This window comes from Schistocerca americana, chromosome 5 (genome assembly GCF_021461395.2).
Source record: "Schistocerca americana isolate TAMUIC-IGC-003095 chromosome 5, iqSchAmer2.1, whole genome shotgun sequence".
Lineage (NCBI taxonomy): Eukaryota > Metazoa > Arthropoda > Insecta > Orthoptera > Acrididae > Schistocerca > Schistocerca americana.
The window spans coordinates 714,119,828-714,145,612 of NC_060123.1; positions in this window are offsets into that span (position 1 = coordinate 714,119,828).

Consider the following 25,785-nt stretch of genomic DNA (forward strand, 5'->3'; position numbering starts at 1 on the left):
CGATTTAAGGTGTTGAGTGATCACACAACACCTAAGTGGCTTTTAGAACTTAAAGATCGAATGATTAGATTGTCAAGATTGGCATTACGGTTAAGTGAGTTTGATTAAGAAGTAGTACATCAGCCGGGAAGGTTGCATGCTAACGCTTACAGACTCAGTCATAGGGTACACCCTATAGAATGCACAAGTATTAACATAAGTGAATAGAGAGCAGCACAATGTGCTGACCTGGACTGCCGATGGTTTGGTAATCACCAAAAGTTCTGCATGGAAGATGGAACATTGTACCGAACAGCATGAAATGGGCCATGGATAGTTGCACGACAGAGCTTGTGTGACAAAGTGTTGAGGCAAGCATATGATTCGATTTTAACTGGACGTTTGCGTCGAATAGCAATGGAGAGTAGGGTCGGAACTATTTGTGCATGACAGGTAGGCGGGACATGGTACGTTGTGTGAAAAACTGTGTTCCTTGTGCCCAAAGAGCAGAACTTAGCCACCAGGAAATGAAACTGCAGAGGCTACCGGCACCTCTTAAACCCTTCCAAACGGTAGGATTGGACATCCTAGGACACCTAGCACAAACACCAGTTGGGAATCGTTAGGTACTAATCATTATTTACCATTTTTATCGTTACATTTCCGAGATGGCTTTACTGGACCAGCAACCCAGGACGGTGCTCAGACAATAGTCAGCATGTGGACACTTCAGTTTGGGACACTTAAAACCATAATCACAGACCAGGGGGCAAATTTTATGTCAGAATTAAGGTAGCAGCTATGCAGACTGTTGCGCATTACGAAATTATGTACAAACATTCTGCATTCTCAAGCTAATGGTCGCACAGAACGGGTCCACAGGACGGTTTCGAAAATGTTGGGTTTTTAAATGAATTCCCAGCAGAACAGTTGGGAGGTCCTATTGACCTATACCGTTGCTGCATATGACCCGAAAGTTCACCACAGCACGGGGTTATCCCATATGAAGTAACTTTTGAGCTCAAGAAGGTGTCGCTCTTTGTGTTTCTCAAAGCCCCACCGCCAGAAAACATCTAGTCAGTGAAGCATTTCGCTACGAGAGTGATACTTACTAGGAGACAAGTACAAAAAATGAATAACAAGCTTTTAGAGAAACAGGAAAGGGCTCATGATGTGCCAGCAGTGTTACCTAAGCGCCATGTGGGTCAATGGGTTATGTTAGCGCACCCTTATGTGCCGAAGTAGAAAACGAAAAAGTCTGTCTAGCGGTATATTGGTCCTTACCATTCAAGGGGGATGACGTCGCTGGTTAACGTTAAACTGCAGCTTCCAACGCGCCGTTCGGTAGTCCACATAAAACTGATTCGGCCGTTTAAGGGGATATGGACAATTTGTGTCTTGAGGAGGAGAAAAAGGTAAAAGCAGAGTGAAGGAAACAGGATGATAAGGTTAGCATGGATGCGGGACTGACACAAGGATTTTCTCTCCCCACAGGACGCATGCTCCTACCCCATCAGGGGAAAAGATGGTAGCTGTATGTGGGACCATATTCGGTCCATGCAGGTGGGGTGGAGCACAGAGTCTTATCGTGTTAGGCTTACTGTACTACGATTGTGTAGTCAAAGCAGTTAAGCTACGTTCTGTGTCGGGGGGGGGGGGGGGGGTGTCGTGTTTTCCAAGCAGACGGATTTGATTATGCCAGATCACCAGTGGACATTAAGGTAAATTGAATCATTTGGGATCTATGGAACGACATTCGGAGACTGGAAGAAAAGTTTGGGAAATTGCACAGCATGATGAGTAATCAGTCATGATATAACAGTACAGAAGGAGAGTATCATAATCGGTTACGATCGGAGTTTACAAAGCTACAGGTGCAACTACGATAGGCTATGGAGTTGATCCCACGGGTTATACCGAAAAGGGGATGGGCAGACGCAGGTGGTAGGATCCTAAAGATAGTGTTTGGTACAGGTGATGCAGATGACGTAGCTAAGATCTATAAGGCATTACCTGAAGTGTGGAATAAGGTGGAAAGCAACACTTGGCAGCTTAGTGAGTTCGCCGCTACTTTAATGTCTCATATTAAGTCATCTGCCGTAACCACCAATCGCGCCTTCCGTGTTATCGGTGATCTTTGGACAATATTGACGCGCAGTTCAGTATTGCAGCATTACCATCTTGTTGACAGCTTGACGGATGCTCGTATTGAAACTGCGGAGTTGCAGGAAACATTGTTGTACGCCAAACACGGGTACTTTACACCAGTTCTCCTAACACCAGAGCAGATGTCGACGTGGTTGAAAGATATCCAGACTGTAGTGCCAGCACCTTTAGGACTTATTAAACTGGCAAGGGAGGAGCATTCGATTATGTGATATGTCCTGGCCACCGTTACGAGCCAGCAGAGGGGGACTAATCTGGAAGCTAGTGTACAAATACCACTAACTCGTAGAGACTGCTACCTGGAGTGCTGTGCGGTACATTAATACCCAGTAACATAGTAGTCTTTGCGGAAGTACGACCGACTAAAGGAGCAGGAGGTTTTACTGGCGGCACCAGACAGACACAGTCATGCGTTAGTGTCTTCACAAGAGTTGTTTCGCTGTCGCACCTCGGTTACTATCTGCCTTTGGAAGTTAGTGCATACAGTGCCTAAGTCTTACTAGTCCACGTTGTTTCGTTCCGAGAAGGGGCTCACAGAATGCCCTAAGGTAGAATTGTCGGAGGAGGCGGAGTACTTCCAGTGGGCAGGACAAAACTGGTTATGTTCGGTGGCAGGGCCGATGGTCGTTAAGTGTACATGTTAGAAGCAGGGTAAGTGAGATGGCACACAATGGTTGGTTCTGCAAAATCAAGGATTAATATTGAGTGGGACTCGTTGTGAGATATCTGGACTCACATTCCACTTACCAGGCACAACAATACAGACAGTATTGGAGGGCAGCGTGGAGGGTAAAAATCGTAGAGGGAGACCAAGAGATGCATGCACTAAGCAGAATAACGAGGATGTAGGTTGCAATAGGCACGAGGAGATGAAGAAGCTAGCACAGGATAGAGTAGCCTGGAGACCTGCATCAAACCAGTTTCAGGGCTGAAGACCACAACAACAACAACCATTGATGACAACCTACTCACCTCTCTGGATCAGATGACCACCACCCAACATGGTCGTGTCACCATGGAACATCTCTTAGAGCTGGTGAAAAGCTACAGAAGTAAGCAGCAGCAGCAACTGGTAGTCATTGGTTCATCAACATTAGCCGCGTGTGTATTCCTTGTGGTGATCGGAGACATATATATTCTGTTCAAGACAAGAGTTGCTCAAATTCCCCCCAACCGTCAGCCTACGGGTTCGAACCAATCAGAACGGCAAATCCCCACCTCCGCGCCCGCCCTACCCACAGACAAGGCAGTTCAGTGATTGAAAAGTCACGATGGCAAAGACACATTCTGCTGAAAGGCCCTAATAAACAAATGAACTGGTGTATAAGAGGGAGAACTGTCGAGTAATTAGTAGCGTCAAGCCACAATATATAATTTCAAAAGAAACTGAACAGTGTAAATATGGTACAGGCCCAATATCGATAGAGGGTCCAAAACCGTGTAACGAGTCCAATGTTAATAGACGTATAGGCGAAATGTGGGTACACATTCTTTCTGTAGAATGGGGGGATGTAGAGGGTCAAACGATTAGACCAATTAAGTTAAATAAAGGTAGGAGTTTTACAGTAATGAGGTTAGTTAAGTACAGCTCAGTGGTATGGCAGAGTAACATAAGTGGGTCGGCAGAGTACCGAGTTAAGCAACACGAAGGAGAATACTGTGTCACCGACCAGTGGAGGATCTGACAAGAAGTAGCTCGCCAGATGCCAGGTTACCGACAGCGAGGGCGGTAATCGAGTCAGTTACACCAGTACAGCAACACCAGAATATTCCACCGACCTACTGGGGAGGAACGACCACAGATATCAGCGACAGGAAGCTATATTTAAGGACCAGCAACGAGCTCGTCGTCATCGACCATTGTGAGGCATTGGAGTGAGGCCGAGACTATGTCACTCAGCTCTGCAACCACTTCAGAGCCATCACTGTCATTGGAGTCATCGTAATAGTCATCATCATAATTCAGGTCGTTGCCTAGCAGGTGCCATGGTGGCGGCGCCACTGTAGTCATCATCATCGCTATTGCCGGATGCTGTCAGGAAGAAGCCACTCGTAACGGCGATCATCGCCTGACGTGTTATGTGGTAACACACTGTTGCCATAGTTCTAAGACGCTGCCTTCACATACACCATGACCAGGGTCGGAGCTGGGTTCCACGGCTACTGAAGCCAGGCCGCCGGTGCTGTGAACGGTCATCGAGACAGGGCACAGGCGTGTCCCACTGCCGCTGCCGCCACGTCCCCTCTTCCCCCACCCTCCCCCCTACCGCGATCACAACAAAGGCCCACAGAGCATGGTGCCACGCAATGCAATACTACCCAGCAAGTCTGTAGCGCCGCTACAGAGGCAGCTGATTCAAGTTACGCCAATGCAGTTACAGTTGCACCAAAGGGCGCGCATGTGAGCATCTGCTAGCCACCTTCATCGCCGCCATTATGAACAGAAGCAAGCCTTGCCCAGGGGCCAACAACAATGAAATACGTGATCACATCTTATTGGTCCATAGGCATGCAGAGTGACAAGTCAAAGTGAGGCAGAGATGTGCTGGTAGTAGGGAAGGAGGAAGGATGTTGATCAGTATGTCAGAAACAGTGCGGATTGTGTTTGATCATAATGGGTGGTTACAAATTGAAAGGAGGATTTGTTACAGAGATTGTCAGAAGCAACGAAACTGTTCAGTTTCATTGGGTTGGAGGCAGTGAAGTGAGTAGTAACCTTATCTCACTATAGGATGGGCCAGTGATTGATGTTGTAAGCCCAAACACTTTGAAGAAAAAGGCAAAGAAGTTTTTAACACGGTCCCAAATGGTTCAAATGGCTCTGAGCACTAGGCGACTTAACTTCTGAGGTCATCAGTCGCCTAGAACTTAGAACTAATTAAACCTAACTAACCTAAGGACATCACACACATCCATGCCCGAGGCAGGATTCGAACTTGCGACCGTAGCGGTCGCTCGGTTCCACACTTTAGCGCCCAGAACCACACGGCCACTCCGGCCGGCAACACGGTCCCACTCCCATAATAAGTTAGTAAAACTATGTCACCAATAAATGTGAAAGTGCGGCTGCTGAAAGAGCACTTGTGCATGATGGGCGTCTACGATCACTCAAGGGTGCGATAGATACAGTGCCACGGTAGTTATCAGTAAAGGAAAAGAAAGAGATCAGGAAGAAGAGGAAGGATCAGTAGGACGTGAGGGACTTCATGATGTCTCATTCCAGATATGCTTTGAAACAAAGGAAGTTATTGATGGTTCCGTAATCGTGTGAGCTGCAAACGTTTTTCTTTTATCTATAGTACAGGACATTGACATCGTTTTTGATAAGGTTACATGTTTGTTTTAGGGAAGGTTTTATCGTTAATGTGTTGAGACATGTCGTCGAGAGAGGGGAGGGGAAGTGATATCGATCCCTGTCCTCAGGCTGCTGTATGGCAGAAGGACCAGGAAACAAGAATGCTAGTTTTGGCACTGCTGTACCCCTTCTCCGTGATCATACTCGGAGCACTGCAAGATCATCGCCTGAAAGGAGGAATTTTGTTTCCAGGCAAACAGACATGGTGTTATCCAGTCAAAGATGGTCATTAGGTGGGAGCTGCGGAAAGAAATTAGGAAACTGGAAAAGATGTTTGTAGGAATACAGAAATTAACAGTTTTTAGTCGGAGGCTTAGGGAGGTCTCAACGGAGACTGGAGTGATACTGATAGACCCCAGGAGAGTGAAATTTGCGTGGATAGACTCTGGTGGTAGAATACTGGACACTATGGGCAAACGACGGAAGCAAACTCAATGAAGCTGCAAAGCCAGAAGGAGGTTAGCAGTGGCAGATCAAGTAACTATGGAGTTGCATTCCACACAGATGCAGAAATTAACAACGTGTTAAACAACACGCAAATTATTCGACGTGTGACTAAGTAATGGATTAAGCCAAGGTCCCAGCTAGCATTTTGTACCAGGTTTTGGAAGCGGTAAGAACATAGATGAAGGTACTTTACACACGACTAACAAAGATGTGACTACTGTAGTCGAAAGGAAATAGTATCTGGGATGCACGAGTAGAGATAATGAAATAGCAGGGAAGGCTTCCATCAAGCACTACATGCACAAACAGTCTCGTCTTGTTGTCACCTGAGAATATCTGGAAGGGCTGAGGAAGCTGCAAGAAGAATTACAGCTACGAGTGGAGCCAAGCACCCAGATCTTGCTATTCAGCGACCATCGTCCGACGGTGGGTATAATGATGGATAGTGTGTGGTTGAACATATCCACGAAGATACTGATGGCAGACAAGCATCCAGTGTTTAGGCGCTACACAGTGCACATTTTTCCGGGGAAGCTAGCTGCAGCTGGGACTTTTGTAGTATTCAGAGTGCAAGGGCAGTCGAATGCTGCTTCTCGGGTCGCTAGACAACAACTCAAGCAAATCGTATTAAAGAGTTTTATTACGAAATGAATCAATGAAAATACTTATCTTTCTTTATCAGAGGAATATCGCAAATAAATGGCGACATGCAAATAAGAAATCTCTTCAATATATGTAATTCCTAATGCGTTGGGGTTGAAGTGCCTATCTTGATGTTGCTGTAGAGGTGGGCCAAGACCGGTTGGGTGCGGCGCTTATGTCCTCTTCGCCTGTCGTCCCAGAGAGGGGGGGTCGGTCAGCGTGCGACTGGCTCACGTCTTCTTCACGGCCCTCTGTGCCCTCTCCATTCCGGCTGGCGTGCCGGCGCCTGACTTTACGCCATAAAAATAGTACTATTAGCAGAAGATGGCAATCAACACGTGGTGACGAACAATGTCGTGGTGGGTAATCACCACATGCGAAATTGTGAAAAGTCGGAATGGCTGCTTCATACAACTCTTCAGGGTGATTGGACGGTTTCCATATTTACAGAGAACGCGAGTAGATTGGATATGCTCCGTGTAGAACGATGCAGTGGTGATTGGCAGTTACTATGACCAAGGAAAGCCTTTAGATCAAAGAATTTAGAATAGAGAAATAGCTTACGGTTAATCAACGAAACTATGTGTGAAATTAAGTGTAACACAAATCATTTACCAACCGCTATGACAGGAGCTACTCACCAGAATGTAACACAGCTGCAACTGCATTGGCCAGACACACCTTTAGAAATGCTACCCAAACAAAACCTTCCCTTCCCTGATAACTCCTGTGAGCCATTCCTGGACTGTTCATTAAGTCATATGATATCAGCGACGAAGGGATGGATCACAGAAGAGTAATTGTTGCAGCATCAGGAGAAATATCGGAATGGTAGACGTCCTGTGACCGTGACTTGAGCGTCATGTTTCCTAGCGCCGTGGTGACTTTAATTTTGGTCTGACTAGCTCTTACGTATCTGAAACGACAAACTGTGAGAAAACGCAATCGAAGGGTAATTGGACTGTGCGGCTGATCCCGGCGGAGGTTCGAGTCCTCCCTCGGGCATGGGTTGGTGTGTCTGTCCTTAGGAAAATTTAGGTTAAGTAGTGTGTAAGCTTAGGGACTGATGACCTTAGCAGTTAAGTCCCATAAGATTTCATACACATTTGAACATTTTTTGAAGGGTAATTCAAGTTCCCGTAGAATGGATCTCCAGAGTGAGGTATGGAAGATAGATTTACGCAGTCAGTGACTAATGTAGTAATTTGCATATTACTTGAGAGTGACAGACACAGCATTACGTATTAGTTTTACAGATCAAGGGTGGAATAAATTACGATAGAGCAGTGGCCCATGGCGAAACCCAAGCGATTTGGTCTTCTGTCTGGAGAGGGGCAGCGTAGTGCTGCTGCATAGTCTTTGAGTAAAGATTATGTCTTTAGCAAAAGTAATGAAACGTATAATGGAAGTCACCGGGGAGCTCTGTACTAATAGCTGGAAGTTCATAACAGCCAGTGTGGTGTCACAGAAATAGCTTTGCAAGCAAATTGTGGAGGCAGGACATTCAGTGCAGCAGTAAACTATACTGTGCAGCAGTAACCATGAAGTCAACAGGGCTGAATCACCACGCCAGGCCAGTCTCTTATTCTGGGCTATGTGACTAAGTGCTAGGTTTTAGTTAAACAGGTGCATACAGAGGCAAAGAAATAAGTTCGAATTTCGATGCATCTGAGAGTAGTGAGAGAAACTATGCTCTGTGGCACTTTGTTACTGCACGTTGCATACATTCAGAGGCATACTTCACTGATTTATGACTCCCTCCTCCTGACCTTAAGCTATTGTTCTGTTAATAGATTTATGATCACCAGAGGGGTTGATTTATGACCCCCTGGCCTCACACCCTTGCCCTCTCCCACATTCTTTCCAACCCTTGCAGATACAAGCACACTTTTGATATGAAATAAGTGGCCTAATTAATTAAATCAGTCGATGGGAAATTCCTCAGCATTCCACATCCCTTCCGCCATCTGGAAATTAGTGGGAGAAAAACTATGTGCTGGAGAGGGAGGGTTTCACGACAGGAAATTGTAATGAGTGTCAGTTACATAGCAAAGGATATACTGTTTATTAATAAAATTTAATTCACGTGGCATTGGATCTCTCTTTTTATTTGATGAGAAAAGCTCATCATTGTCTGTTGTTTGGAAAGATGCAAGTCTTGCAAAATACATTGAAAAGAAGTAATTAAACAGAACAATTTTCTCAGTTGCACAAGGAATACCGTCACAATATCGATGTCAACATAGCTCACTGCACTTACCTGTACTGTTAACGATCTTTCGATGTCCTCTTCCCGCAGACTGCAGAGAAGTTGTGCCAGTCGCTTCCCGTATTCCTGGCATGCAGGTTGGGAGAGAGGCCGCACTATGGTCGCCTGGGCCATAACTGATGTCAGCTGCCACACTGCCAGCCACCTTGTCTACTACCATGCATACAATACAGGTCGAGAGAGAGGTGCACAAACTCGAAGTCGCACCAACCCCTCAACAAGCATCAAGTTGCGGCAACACTTTCGTATTGATACGTGAGGAATTCCTGTCGGAACAGGTGCTCTCCATCCCTCCTTTGCCACCCCCTCTCTCTCCCAAGTGACCACTCACTGTCCCATGCCACTACTAGGCCCACGCGTACCATTGGTCACGGTCAGAAAAAACTGCAAACAAAGCGGTGTTTGCCTGGGATACTGGTACACACGAGAACACCTTCCAAGCCAAATGCCTGACTGGGAATCGATCCAGAAGTACGGGTAGAGTCGATAAATTGATTCACTAACCAATTTCCAGTCACATGATGGTGATGTAAGGGATATAAGGTGGATGCGGTAGCTCACCAGCCTCGGTCACAGTAAGTTTCTGGAAGAAGAAGAAGAAACATGAAGCGTCAGCAGCAGCCGAGATCCTCATCTGCCTCTCAACTGCAGAAGAAATGTTAAATTGAGTACCCTTTATACGTCGTTGCTACTGTTACCTCATGTACCGGTGCCTCCTCCTCTTCTTTGTCAAGTTTCCTTTTTCTGTTCAACTCCATGTCTCAGTCTTTGGATGATTATTGTTCGTTCTTCTTTTTTCAGTGGCGTCTGGTGTGTCTGGACCAGCCGCAGCTGCCGCAAGTGCGTTGGGACCTGCTCCGAACTCTGGCCTGTCAGGACCAGCAACACTAGCAGCACCGTGACATTTCGCTGCGTAGCTGGTCAGCATGTCGGAGCAGGACAATGAGCTTAATGATTTGGATACTCAGCAAGTCGCTGACAGTCAGAACAGGTGTGCTGCAGGCCTAAATCCACGCTGTGTTGGTCAGTACTGGTCTCCAACGAGATGAGAAGCTGCCGATTCCTGCCAGCTCTCAATTGCTTTTCACTTCAGCTTGTAATTTAACAGCTAGAGATTCAAAGAACTTAAATATTGGTATAGAAGCATCAATGAATAGTGACTGGCGTGTTGTGCTAGAGATTGAAAATGCATCGGGAAGTGTTAAAGTGTTGTTTACAGAATTGGAATGGGATGAACTGTGTCATAGGGCACGCTACATCAACCAGGAGACGAGCTCTGAGTGTTCTCCATCTCTGGATGTTTACTGTGCTGGTTTGACGCTATGTGTAACATCACTGTATGATCGCATCACACTCATAATCAGATCTGGAGGTTGATCTATTTATCTGCAACACTCCTCCATTTCAAAATTTGTTCCACCCTATGGATGGTGCTCTCCTTGGTGCTGGAAATACTCAATCATGGTCTTTCGTGTGTTCAAACTGTTTGTAATGATATGGTGATCTAGTTCCGTAACTATAGTGCACACGCAAATGATTTAGAACAGTGTATCAAAATAGTGTCGGAAGAAGAACGTAAAGGAAGAATTTACTGCATGCAAGAATCGATGTTTGTGCTAATAGATTCATGGATATGGTGTACTATCATCGTAAAATGCTGGATCCGCATTGGCACTTCTGTCAAAACACCGGAGAGCACTTGAGAGGGCATACGGCCCAAACTCGTCGACTGAGGTATTCGCAGTTTCCAAAGTGCAGACAACGAATCCCAGGATAACAACGGCAATGAAATTGCAGGATGCTTTTACCAAGAAAATGCAGAACAGCTCAGAACCACGCATGTTCTCGTAGTGTGTCATAAGACGTCGAGGGAATGAGAACTAATTAGATGGCTTGATTTTTTTGCAACACAAAATACCTGGATTGACGCTCACAGTTTGGTTATATAATGGGGTGCGAAGAGCACAACCAGCACAGCAGCAGTACTTGTGTGATGGTGTGATGGAAGACACTGTGTAGGACGTGGTGCTATTCTCGACAAACTTCCTGTTGAACTACAGATTCCAGGATATAATTACTGTGGATCTGGTGCAAAGCTTGAAAATCGTTTGGCTCGTGGTGATAAATGGATTAACCTGCTTGACAAGGTGTGTCTGGAACAGGAAAAAACATGAAGATCTCCCAGGGCGTCAAGCTGCAGATCTGTCTGATAAAGCCAAGGCAATAGACGCGGAACAGGATATTGGTGTAAAACAGGATATTTCAGCAGAGGTGATTGAAAGACTGTAACCCAACAGCCATGTACGCAGCTAAAAGTGTCTTGAAGTATAATGGACCAGTTAAAGCGCCCAGTGTTCTACCGACGCCCTCGGCATCAGGTGAACTTATCCCCCTCCCCATTCTTGCCCTCGCAGTTCTCTCAGCGATGGGTTTACTGGCTGGTGCTGCCGAGGCTATTGCCAGAACACTGAAGAACGCACAGAACTCCCAGAACTAGCTACAGGAAGCAGCGATCATCGGAAAAGGACTATACCTGAAACCTTACAAGAAAGTTCTCGGTTATTCTTAAACAAAAAAAGTCCTTTAGCTGTCCTAGCATACACACCGCTTACAAATACAAGAAAAAAAATGAGCATTCCAAGATTTCGTTATGTGCTTATGTGGGTACTTCGCCGAAAACTATGTGGAAATCCAGAGAATAGGGAATTGTGAATTCAGATGTTGCTGGCGGACTGGGAACAAATTGTGTGCTGTATGTTAAGAAAAATACAAGTAACGTCTATTATTTGGATTCATTTGCAGACTTGTAGCCACCAGGAGAGTCACGACGATACTTTACCGACGGGAGACGTATGTTCTACAATTTTCATCGTCATCAACACTTTAACAATTTCTTATGTGGGCATATGTGCATCATGTTCCTCCTATCGTCTACGAAGAGGCATATATATATAAAGAGATCCATTGGGCATGCCTCCGACAGTCGAGGTTGAGATGCGATGTCGCATACTCTTGATTTCAAATGAACGATCGTCGGTATTACTCGCGAATTACTTCCTACCGATTAATTTTAGCAACAGATAGTGGAGTATTGCGCTGAGATGCTTGGAGACTCTAAACAGCATTAGGAATATCTTGTCATAGGCTAACAACAAACTTCATCTGGAAACTAATGGTGTAAAAGAAATTGTGGAAACAGGACTTTGTGCATTAGATACTGCCGATTTAAACGAAGTTTTGAAACGGTGTTGAAAAGGTATTGGCTATTTTTAAACATCAATACACATAACTGTGAAATAAAGGAAACGAGTGCAATGACTGTCTTTAACCACAAACGATCAATAGGACACTACTGGTCTTCACAAAAGGACAGTTTATGAAGAAGGATCCTAAATAAATTCTAGGAATCCGACCAGTCAATGGCTACACTGCCTGTCAGTACAATCCATGTCGCGTACAACATCGCAGCAAACTTATCTCAACAACAGATTCATTCATACAAGTTACAGATTCTTCCCATCAGTGGGAAATGGGTATAAGATGACTGGGACCCCTACCAAAACTATTTTCCTCCCATTAGCAGTTCAGGCTTTGGACTATCTGCAGCTGCATATTGTGACCAGTATAATCAATTTGTCTATTTTCGCGCCAAGGAAATCATTGTACAATTATTTCTGAAGCGGAAGCAGCAGTGATCTTGAACGTGCAAATACCCTGAAGCAGCATTGGCCTTAAACCTGTCGGGACCTGATGGAGGCAGAAACGATGCCCTTTAACTTGCCAGAACAGCAGCGTCGTCAGCGAACTTCAACCAGTCAGGGGTCGCAGTAGGCTGACGAATAGGGATTGGGCGTAACGTATAAACCAAAGTCCACAACATGCAGTACAGCACATCACAACAGCAAGGTTATAACACGTACGAACTATGAGCTTCTTAAATCAGTGGGTCTGAAGCCACGCAATGATGTCGCATAAATAACCCAGTGGAAGATTATGAGTGTATTATACGCCAGAAATACTTCTCTCGTAAACCCTATGCATCAACCACACTTCAGTATTTTCATCCTTGCATACAAATCCTTGCAACTCCTTGCACGCAAGAGTTTCCTATATATTGATGAATCATTTACGAGAAGGGATGGTACTGCTACACTGGCATAGAACCGTACACATAATGCTTCAACATTCCTGTTTCATGTGATACGATATTAACTTATCGGGATCGAGATTGGCCGTACACGCAATGTATGCATAACATCAACTCCTAAAACGTATTTCTCTGCTTCTCCCTCCGATTTGAACGATTTATAAGACATTGGATGGATCATAGACAAATCAGTTGATAGAACAGCGGAAGAGCAGAAGAGATTTACTGCATGCATATCCCACGATCATTGCAGTGAATTCCAACGTAGAAATGTGTTAACCACTTCGCATTCTTCAGTGTTTTCGAAACTTCACATCCTCGAAAGACCTTGTTGATGCAATGTTTGTTGAGAACGTCTCTATGATTCTAGTACCTTCTGTGTATGCTACGAATGCAACGTCTTTAAAGATGAATTGTCTGCGCTCATCATAACAGGAAACCTGAACGCCTGCAATGATGTTCACACCTTCAGATACCACTGTGGAATACTCTGGTTGCGGCGCAGCACCTGTTCACTCTGTTCATTTATGCAGCTCGTTGGACAACACCAGTGAGTAGGCAGTAGTTAATCACATGGTAATGTACGTGTCTCAAGGTTTAAGTCTACAATATTTACAGTTTTTGTTATTGATATGTTAGAATACATATTCTCTACGACAAATGCGAGTTAGGTGGTTGTGTATGGCTTTTTGTATATCTGTTTCATATACTGAATCAATTGTGTAATGTTTCTTACGGTACTATCTCTCTGTAATTTGTAGCTTTTCAATACATGTTCATGTGAGAGGATTTGTATCTGCACATACATCTATATGATTATTTCACAAATCACCATTAAGTGCCTGTCAGGGGGTTTATCCGACCACCACGCTATTTTTCTATCGTTCCACTCTAGAAAAGGGCAAGGGAAAAACGATATCTTAAATCCTTCCATGCGAAGTCCGAGTTATTTTACAATAATTACCATTTTTCCATATGTAAGTGGGTCCAATAAAATATTTTCACTCTCTGAGGAGAAAGTTGGTGAATTTCGTAAGAAGATCCTCCTGCAAGTAAAAACCTTTTGTTGTAATAATTATCTCCACATTTCACATATCATGTCCACGCCTCTCTTTTCCCTATTTGGCGATAATATAGAACGAGCTGCCCTTCTTTGAACTTTTTCGATGTCCTTCGTCAATCCTGTCAGATGCAGATCCGACACCACACAACAGTACTCGAAAAGAGGGCAGACAGGCGTAGTGCAAACAGTCTCTTTAATAGACAAGTTGCATTTTCTAAGTGTTCTGCCAATAAAATTAAAGTTTTTTGTTTGCTTTGCCCACAACATTATCTATGTGATTGTTCAAACTAGTTACTTGTAATTGTAATCCCTAATTATGTACTTCAGTGTACAGCCTTTATTTTTGTGATTTGTTGCGTAACCGAAATTTAGCTATTGTTTTTGGTACTCATGTTGATGACTTCACACTTTTCATTATTTAGAGTCAATTGCCACTTTTCACACAATACTGATATCTTGTCTAAATCGTTTTGCAATTTGTTTTGCTCATCAAATGACTTTATAAGACGGTATATGACGGCATCATATGCAAACAGTCTAAGATGGCTGCATCTAAATCGTTCATGTAGAGCAGGAACAACAGAGGGCTGTAACAGTTCCACGGGGAACGCCAGACATTACTTCTGTTCTACTGGCTGACTGTCCATCAGCTATTACGAACTGTGACCTTCTTATCAGGAAATCAAGAATCCAGCACACAAATCAGACAAGAGTCCATAGGCACGTAATTTGATAAGAAGTTGCGACTAACAGTGTAAAAACCTCGTTGAGATATAAAGACATGTAATCAATTTGATACTCCCTGTCGTGAAAATAAAGACATATTTTTGTTTCAGAAAAACGGTATTTTCTGAGTCCGATTTAGCTTTTCTGTGAGGTAATTCAAAATTTTAAAATACCGTATGTATTCCGAAATCCTGCTGCAAATCGACGTTAGTGACTTGGGTCTGTAATTCAGCAGATTACTCCCATTTCCTTTCTTGGGTATTAGTGTAACTGTTGCGAATTTCCAGTCTTTAGATACGAAACTGTTGACGAGTGAGCGGTTTTATACGATTGTTTGTAACAGGGATGTTATTGCCTTTGCCTTGTAGTGCACAAATAATATGTCTTAGAAAGTAATTCTCAGTTTTATCTGGAAACGGTTTGTTGAACGTAATTTTAGTTTTTTGATTTTATTTTGTGTGAAAAACTCTTTGTGTCTTATTAAGGTATTGCTCATTATATATGAGTAACACAATGTTTCCTCTGTTTAGTTTTGTCATGATGGCTTTGTGTTCCAGTATATTCTTTTGGAGTTTACTCAGTTGCAAAAGATGGCCATACAAACAAACATATTATTCCAAAAGTATATGGAGTGTAGCGTTTTATAGTAGTTAAACGTGGACTATAAACTGTATACACCAGAGGAGAGTAGAAGTTTTCAAAATGTAATGCAACAGCAGAATGCTGAGGACTGGATGGGTAAATCGCATAACTAATGAAGAAGAGCAAAACTGAAATGTGGAAAAACAAAACAAAAAATATGACTCGAAAAAGGGATCGGTTCGTTCCACACATCTTGAGCCATCAAGAAATAGTCAATTTGGAAATGTAAGGACGTGTTGGTGTCAAAGTTGTAGAGGGGTCGAGGTCTGAGTACAAAAGAATGTCAACGCAGATGTTGTTTGCTATGTTTTGTACAGAGACGAAGAGACTTGCAGAAAGTAGGAAGCTGGATAAACCCAGTCTTCAGAATGAAGACCACGGCAACAACATAGTTTGTGCTTTCAGCTGGATAGTGACGTACAACCATGTGTACTTTGATACGTAACGCTGTTTTGGTTGCAGAAGCAGTACCAGCTGAAATATCCTCTTTATTAACTTTATTAACGTCTTAGGTCATCAGTCCCCTAGAACTTAGAACTACTTAAACCTAACTAACCTAAGGACATCACACACATCCATGCCCGAGGCAGGATTCTAACCTGCGACCGTAGCGCTCACGCGGCTCCAGACTGAAGCGCCTACAACCGGTCGGCCACATCGGCCGGCAACTTTTATTGTCATTCACCTTATATCTGGACTAGTGGTATTGTGTTAGTTCTTACTATGCTTCTTGCTAGTGATAAAATATAATGTTCATTTACTATTATCCCTATTCATGTGGTTTGTTGCGAAGCCTCCCATGCATCATTGCAAATTTTTCTTGACTGAGAGTCATTAAGAATCTAGTCGCTCGGTTTTAAGAGTTTGTAAGAGGGGAGGAGATTTTTTTAGTTCATTTAATATTTTTTCTTGTAATTCTTGACGAATGCGTTTCACTGGACATCGAGGGCCTAATGTTGCAAACTCGATATATATTTGTAAAACAGACGGAAGTATCATCTTTCTTTTTACTGTTCTCCATAAGTCATACATCTACCGTCGGAAGTTCGCAGCAACCGAGTTACCGTGCAGCACACGTGTTAGCCTGACTTCTGATCCACTCAGCCGATTTTAATCTTTGATGGGATCCTGCATCTCATTCCTAAGAGTGGGAGCACTCGCATCAGTACGTTCGCGGGAAACACGGCGACGAATTTCTAGTGGATCCAGCAAAAGGGACAGTTGCAAGTCTGGAATACATGAAACTGAGATTATTGTATGATATAATTACAATTTTACACGTCCTTAATCAGTTTCTTCTGTATTCCATACAGATCATGGACACGTGTAAAATAAGTGATTTCGTAACACATATTGACTACGTTCCAGTCTCAGTTGCTGATTACTTATGGGCTCTGCCGTTTGTTTCTACAGACCTGGTACCTCCAGTAAATGATGTAGCGTCGCCTAGAGACTCAGCTCCTTACAAATTCCAACACATAGTAAGTGACCAGTCGTTACAACCGTTTTTCATGTTAAATCGATCATTGCAGATCACATCATGTAGTACAATTATGTGACAATTTTCGGCGAATGCCGCATGCTGTTTTAGTCAGGATATCTTTTTAAAAAACAGATTCAGATGCACTGAAGTATATTACGACTATAGAAAGTAATTTTCGACGTTCCACTAAACTTTGGTAGATAATTTTGCAACGTGAAGCGATCTGCAGCTCAGAATGATTTTATGTAAACTGACTCCAACTGAGGAAAAGTATGGACCTACATCATTTAGCCATTTCTCTGTTCGTTACCTTGTAAAGGATTCTCTGAGATTTTCCCCACCATTCCTTTAAGTCTGCTCTCGTATTCCTTATCCCGCATCCCAAAGAAATGCAACAGTCGTGTGGCTACGACACACAGCCTGTAAGCTGCGTTTGTTTGTACGTAAACTGTTTCAACGGATGGCAATATTGCATGTTTTCTATTGCAGCTTTCTCCTAATTCCATGTGCCAGAAACTCAGTGGAGTATATGCTGGCGAGGGCATGAGAACCACAGTGATGGGGCTGTACGTTTTGATAACTTATGTATCGGTAACTAACCAAACCACTGTCCACTACAATGATCTGTATCTGGGACCCATGCTTCAAACGGCAAGTAAAAGCTTTTTAAACGTAGAGACATTTTTAGGTACTCAGGTGTGATCAGGAAATGAAATTTTTCACAGAATATCAAGTTCCTCCACATTTCTACCCATTCTGTACTGCTCCACTACCGCTAGGCCAAGGGCGGGCAACACATCGGCTGGTGGACCGTGCTCGGGCGTGAGTGCCAAGGCGCTCAGCACCGCTGCCCGCTCCCGCTGCCGCCGCCACCGCGCCACGCAGCCTGATGATGTTTGGTTCGTGGGGCGCTCAACTGCGCGGTTATCAGCGCCCATACAAATTCCCAACCTTTGCTCACTCCGAACTCGCCACTTTCATGAATGATGATGAAATGATGAGGCAGGTGAAAATCCCTGTCCCCGCCGGGAATCGAACCCGGGACCCCCACGCAGTCTGAGTGCCGTGAGGAAGAAGGGGAGAAAGCAGCGAACATGCCGCATTTAAATGGCAGTGCAGTCACACTGCATATAACATTATATTATATTTCACGTTTCTCAAAAACATAGACCACAAACAAACAACATTTAGAGCATTATTAAATTTCTTTACGGGCATTGAAGACATAATAGAATTTTTATCTAGCGCATACTGTCGGCACATGGACAGACAGGAAAATTTTCACAGAGTTTCGAACTCAAGTTGCAACTTAATAGTGACTTATTTAGTTTCATAATGGAAGGAAGATCTTTCACACAAATACGTCAATCGACACATTGTAGCATTATGTAGCCCCATTATAGAGACTAAAACTCTGAGGAAAGTGAGGTAGACGTCCTTGCCAGCTGTAACGTAAAATGGTATTTATTAAAACCGGAATTACGTTGCAACTGAATCACTTACATCTGCACATGCGTAGGGGCGCTTTCAACTGAAACAGCAAACGGTCTCCTAAACAGCTCAAAAACAGATGTAAGATTGACAGTGCCTTCATAGTCATTGTAAAACTATCATTGTTATTCTTTCAAGGCCGAAATAAGTTCTTCAAATCTCACGTTTTCTTTAACACCAGTGACCTTAGGGAACTGACTGTCTTCGTCAGAATATGTCGCTTCTCCAATGTGATTTCCTTTTTATATATACCCACTTGAAATCAGATTGCAGTTATGTTTTAATGCCTAACTGTGAACAGCGTGCAGTGAAGTACACCAAATATGCGGACTTGGCAATCCATTTCGGATAAATTCAACGACAAAGAGCTTAAATCGAAATATGGACCACGCATGCTCGCTCCTTGACTTAACCGACGTAATTTGCAGTAATATACCAAGTCTCCACAGTCTTAGTTCCAATGAAAACTGTTGCAACTGACAATGGAATAATGCGTGCAACTTCAGGAATTTTACTAGTCGTACCACCTTTTCTTCATGCGCTCCATGCTTGCAAATTTAGCATTATCCCGTCTGACAATCGTTCTAACTTTCGGCTTTTTCGGTTTCAACTAAGTTTTCAAATTCTTTCTATGTAGTACTGTAACGTTTCATAGCAAATATGAGGTATTCATTGTTTCTGCGAATTATTCTCATCCCCCTCGTCATTCCCACTCATCTTAAAATATTGTGACGATAGATCACTAGACTGCCTCTTTTTGTGCAGCCACTGGATTCATGGAGCGTCTTTCATATCACTAACAAACAGCACGAAGCAGACACGAAGCCCATGCCTCCTACAGTAGTACAAGTTTATATGCCAACTGGGTCTGCAGATGAAGAAGAAATTGATGAAATGTATGACGAGATAAAAGAAATTATTCAGGTAGTGAAGGGAGACGAAAATTTAATAGTCATGTGTGACTGGAATTCGACAGTAAAAGGGACAGAAGGAAACGTAGTGGGTGAATATGGATTGGGGGAGGGAAATGAAAGAGGAAGCCGTCTGGTAGAATTTTGCACAGAGCATAACTTAATCATAGCTAACACTTGGTTCAAGAATCATAAAAGATGGTTGTATACAGGGAAGAATCCTGGAGATACTAGAAGGTATCAGATAGATTATATAATGGTAAGACAGACATTTAGGAACCAGGTTTTAAATTGTAAGACATTTCTAGGGGCAGATGTGGTCTCTGACCACAACCTACTGAACTGTAGTTTAAAACTGAAGAAACTGCAACAAGGTGGGAATTTAAGGAGATGGGACTGACTAAACCAGAGGTTGTACAGAGTTTCAGGGAGAGGATAAGGGCACAATTGACAGGAATGGGGAAAATAAATACAGTAGAAGAACTATGGGTAGGTCTGAGGGATGAAGTAGTGAAGGCAGCAGAGGATCAAGTAGGTAAAAAGACGAGGGCTAGTAGAAATCCTTGGGTAACAGAAGAAATATTGAATTTAATTGACGAAAGGAGAAAACATAAAAGTGCAGTAAATGAAGCAGGCAAAAAGGAATACAAACGTCTCAAAAATGAGATTGACAGGAAGTGCAAAATGGCTAAGCAGGGATGTCTAGAGGACAAATGTAAGGATGTAGAGGTTTATCTCGCTAGGGGTAAGATAGATTATGCCTACAGGAAAATTAAAGAGACCTTTGGAGAAAAGAGAGCCACTTGTATGAGTATCAAGAGCTCAGATGGAAACCCAGCTCTAAGGAAGGAAGGGAAAGCAGAAAGGTGGAAGAAGTATATAGAGGGTCTATACAAGGGTGATGTACTTGAGGACAATATTGTGGAAATTAAAGAGGATATAGATGAAGATGAAATGGGAGACACGATACTGCGTGAAGAGTTTGACAGATCACTGAGAGACCTAAGTCGAAACAACGCCCCGGATGTAGACAACATTCCATTGGAACTACTGACGGCCTTGGGAGAGCCAGTCATGATAAAACTCTACCATCTGGTGAGCAACAAGTATGAGACAGGTGAAATACCCTCAGACTTCAAGAAGAATATAATAATTCCAATCCCAAAGAAAGCAGGTGTTGACAGATGTGAAAATTACCGAATGAGACAGGGTTGTAGCCTGTCCCCGATGTTATTCAATCTGTACATTGAGCAAGCAGTAAAGGAAACAAGAGAAAAATCGGAGTAGGCATTAAAGTCCATGGAGAAGAAATAAAAACGTTGAGGTTCGCCGATGACATTGTAATTCTGTCAGAGACAGCAAAGGACTTGAAAGAGCAGTTGAATGGAATGGACAGTGTCTTGAAAGGAGGATATAAGAAGAACATCAACAAAAGCAAAACGAGGATAATGGAATGTAGTCGAATTAAGGAGGGTGATGCTGAGGGAATTAGATTCGGAAATGAGACACTTAAAGTAGTAAAGGAGTTTTGCTATTTGGATAGCAAAATAACTGATGATGGTCGAAGTAGAGAGGATATAAAATGTAGACTGGCAATGGCAAGGAAAGCGTTTCTGAAGAAGAGAAATTTGGCAACATCGAGTATAGATTTAAGTGTCAGGAAGTCGTTTATGAAACTACGTATTTGTATGGAGTGTAGCCATGTATGGAAGTGAAACATGGACGATAAATAGTCTGGACAAGAAGAGAATAGAAGCTTTCGAAATGTGGTGCTACAGAAGAATGCTGAAGATTAGATGGGTAGATCACGTAACTAATGAGGAGGTATTGAATAGAATTGGGGAGAAGAGGAGTTTGTGGCACAACTTGACAAGAAGAAGGGATCGGTTGGTAGGACATGTTCTGAGGCATCAGGGGATCACAAATTTAGCATTGGAGGGGAGCGTGGAGGGTAAAAATCGTAGAGGGAGACCAAGAGATGAATACACTAAGCAGATTCAGAAGGATGTAGGTTGCTGTAAGTACTGGGAGATGAAGCAGCTTGCACAGGATAGAGTAGCACGGAGAGCTGCATCAAACCAGTCTCTGGACTGAAGACAACAACAAGAACAACAACAAACAGCGAAGTTTAAACAGCGCTGACAGTACGATTCTGCCGAACGCAGAGAGTTGTTCCGATGGAGAAATGCCCCACCACAATGCTAAGCGAAATGTCTCGCTGTTTGGGGTACTTCCGAGAAGCACCGAGCAAAGCCGAGGAGCAGGCCGGGCCCCGCCCACAGGCGGCCCACGCACGCAGAACGTGTCCAGTTTGGCACGCCACGGCATTATGAACAGTCGCGGCCGATGGTACGATCTACTGTCCTAAGTCAAGAATAGTAAGATGATGGCTAAATCATCTTTGCATAGCAACGAAAAGTATTTGAATAATCCAATTCCCATGGAGTACTGTGAAGATTGTGCATTCATTCGCTAATAGTTAATCGATAAATTGCGGATATTGCATTCCCGGCTTCTGTCGGGACAGGGTGCCTGAGACACTGCACCCGCAGTTGGGCTCTGAGTCCGTTTGCCGTGTAATACTTACAGTGAGCGCAGCGGCCGGTGGAGATAGAACGCTGACCGTGAACCGAAATGTGCCTGCAGAAGTAGCAGCAGCGGGTAGTGCTGTGGCGGCAGCAGCAGAACCACTTGTAGGCACCCACATGTGGATCGATACAGACACAGAAGATCTAGCAAATCACCACAATGCTGAGAACGATAAAAAGATAAGCAATAATACTGTGGACCATTTCATGATTTCCGAAAGAATAGCTAGCTCTAAAGAAATACCTAATGTAGAACCACTGTGTGCGGAATCTGTTAACATTGTAAACGATCCGTAATAAGTTGTACTTATCAGGAGTAACAAAGAAAATATACGAAAGTGTTAATAGTGCCTGTAGCTTACAAAGATATTTTAGGTGCACTCACAATGGACCATGCACTTCGTTTGTGGAGTGAAATAACATGAATATTTACGTAGAATTGCAGAACACACGCTATTTTATACAGATATAAAACAATAGTAACATTGAAAACTGTAATAAACGTAATATCAGCGTGTTACATTTATGATACAATAATTTCTGATACTCAATTTCGCAATCCAGTCATCAGTATCTGCAGTTAGTGTAAAGAAGCCCTTTACATTGCCATGAAATAACGCTGAGGATGATCCCGGTTGTCATCCTGCCACTGGAAGATGCGTCGGGCACTTACATCTGCTTGGCGACAAGGTTCTTGCGTACTCTGTTAGGATTATGTTTACTGGCTTCCGAAAACTTCCCGGGAAATCCAAGCCTACTGGTTTAGTGTGGTGGTTTAGATCCGTTTATACCACTGGTTGTGCTTTTTACATCCATTTCGATTCTATTCACAGCGTAAGTCAAATTCTCTACTAAAATGTCCACCTACTTAGCTAAGTGGGAACGTGTTTGCGTAACATGCAGCGGGCCCGGGTTCGATTACCGTCCACGCTGGGGATTTTCTCCTCTCGTTGGCTGGGTGCTGTGCTGTCCTCATCAGCCTTTCATCGTCAACGAAACCCAAGTCGTCCTCTCTGGCGTTGCCTGAAATACGACTTGCAACACGGCGGTTGAACTTCCCTGGACGTGTCCTCCCAGCCATCAATACCACACGATCATTTCATTTCTACCAAAACGTTCTGCAGCGTTTTGTTTACCTGGTTTTCTGAATTCTAGCATCTCAGATGGCCTGGAATATAACCACGAATGGGAAACTCAGGTTTCTTCCGTATCTCGCAGGGAGATGGTTTGGTGTGGATACCAGAAAGCATATGTCGCTTTTGGAAAGACTATGACTGTACATGCTGTTTACTGAGGTGTCTAGCTTCCTGCTATGGTTCACAAACCTCTAAAGCAGAATATCAGAGTGTTGCAGCTCGTGATTTCCAAGTGGCACGAGGTACGCTGCGGAGTAGGCTTGGATTTTACAGTATTTTCATTGAAATGTGTTAGTAGGTGACGGTTGTCTTTTATGTTATTGAGACACAAGTGCGAGCATTCAGTTTTACTTGGCCACAGTTTGAGTCACCTGGTAATATAGTACTGTCATAAGAGTGAGGATAATCTATCAATAGTCTTTCAGTTTCCTGTGTAGAAGTTCGATGGATAGCAATGGCTAGGTCATAGGCGCAAGAGAGATTACTGCTTTGTGTGAGAGGTATTTTGGTTGAAAAGTGTTGGTACAGGTACAGAGCAGTGAGTGCACACTTTTCGGTTGCTGATTTTATTACCTAGGAAAATTTAGAAATATCTTCGATTACCATCTTCTCAGCATTGTTCTATTGAAATATGAGCACTCAGAGCATAAATGTGTTCTGTGTAAATGGGAATGTAGTAGCGCTTGAGGTTGGTGATGTTTGATAGAAGCTGGATAACAGGGTGGGTCCTAGCATAGAGTGTGTCACCGACGACGTCTTCGTTGACATCATTGATAAGTCATGAGTTTTCCTCATCACAACTCCGACTGTGATTGGGACATACTGGCACAGACCTGTAATACTGGCCCTGATTCTATGACATCACAGTCGTGCTTGGATCTGTTTGACTATTTACAGCAGTATGGAGTGCTGGCATATTGGTCAAGACTTGAGATACTAGGATATGGTTCTACAATATCAGAATTCATATTCCGCAATACTGCCACTGTGAGATCTTTGACAAAGGATGCTTCTGCAGGTCCAGCCCTGTGACATCTTTTCGTTTTAACTCTGCAAGTACTACGCTGAAAACAATTGTAGGGTGTAAGATAGTGATGCTCATCTTTGTTTAAATAAACAAACTCCAGGCTGGGGAGGAGAACCATTCCTGTGATCACACAGTTCATGAAGGAGGAGTCCGCCAACAGCCACTAACAGCCGTGCCATGGGACACCACTGCTGAAGACAGGGCCGCAGGGCTTGTCAAGCATCATGAGACGTGGGGGTCTCCAGTTAGGGCGGTGGAAAATATGAGACATCTTGTATCTAACCCAAGGTAAGGGGTAACAGTGGTGGGACTGAGAAGCATCAGACTTGCTCCAGTGAAATCTACTCAATAGCGAATGCAAAGGGAATGAAGGGAAAGCTAGTGAGAAGCACCATTAATCTGTAGCCCATTCGTACCTACATATGCACATATGTATGTATATTCTGGATGGAAATTAAAAATCAAAGGAAGAACATTAATTCTAATGACATGTGTCCAGGCTCTGAAGCCGGATAATAAAGAAAAGAAGGGGTACTGTGCTTGTAAAATTCACTACAAAAATAAATTGTAGCCCGAATGGACTGCGGCTGTTTACTGACATGACACAGACAAACTTTTTTTTCTTTATTGTAATTTCATTCCCCTGTCCATGTGGGGCAGGGGAGAGCTGGCAGCAGCACAATCCACCGCTCTTCAGCCAAATGGCTTTACAAAAAGATACAGAAAGGCGAACTCTTACATAAAAGGGGGATGAAAAGTGGTACGTGATGAACACTGTAAATGGAGATTATGGTAGTTAAAATACACACTAATACAGGGACATGCACTGCGGCACAGCTAAAAAGTCGACATACAGTTAAAAGAATACAGATGCTAATTTGAAGCGCACTTAAAAACACTGGAGGCAGAAACAAGTTAAAAGTTGGCTACAGTATAAAAAGCTGATGAACAATCATGGACTATATACAGGTTGAGTACACAATTAAAACTACATCACTAGGTGACACTGTATAATGGCACTCAGCACACTTGATAACGAATAAAAACCTGGGAGAATCTGCCAGGGGGGGGGAGGGGGGACCAGGGAGAAGTGGAAAGGAGGCGAGAAGGAGGGGAGAGAAAGGGGGATGAGGTGGGGCGCGCGCCAAAGGAGGGTGGAGGAGGGAAGGGATGAGAGAGGAAAACATATGAGGAGCGAGTGCAGGAACTCAGGGGCAGGAGGGAGATCCTCTCTGGGAGAAGGATGGGAGGAGGGGGGGGGGACGAAGGCCAGGCTACTGTTGGTAGGAAGGGTAGATGTCATGGCGAATTTCAACATCCAGGAGGGGGAGGTGCTAGAAATTTTCCTGATGGAAATGGAGGGTGTGGAGGTGGAGAGAGGGGGGATACAACAATAGAGGTGTGGCAATGGGTGGGGGGTGGAGACGAAGGAGAAAACCAGGGGGTGGTGGGGGCAAGCCTGCGGACAGTGTAAGGGATGCAGAGATGTTGGAGGAAAAGGAGGAGATGGGGGAAGGGGATGAAGTCATACAGGAAGGCAGATACAGAAGGCAAGGTGGAGAGCGTGGTGTTCTATTATTTGGGGGGCCTTATACAAGTGGGGGGGGGGGGGAGGGGAAGGAGGTGGAGATACAGGCAACAGAGGATAGGGAGGACGAGGGATTTGTAGGTGTGAAGGATGGTGGAAGGTGCAATCCCCATGTCCGGCAAAAC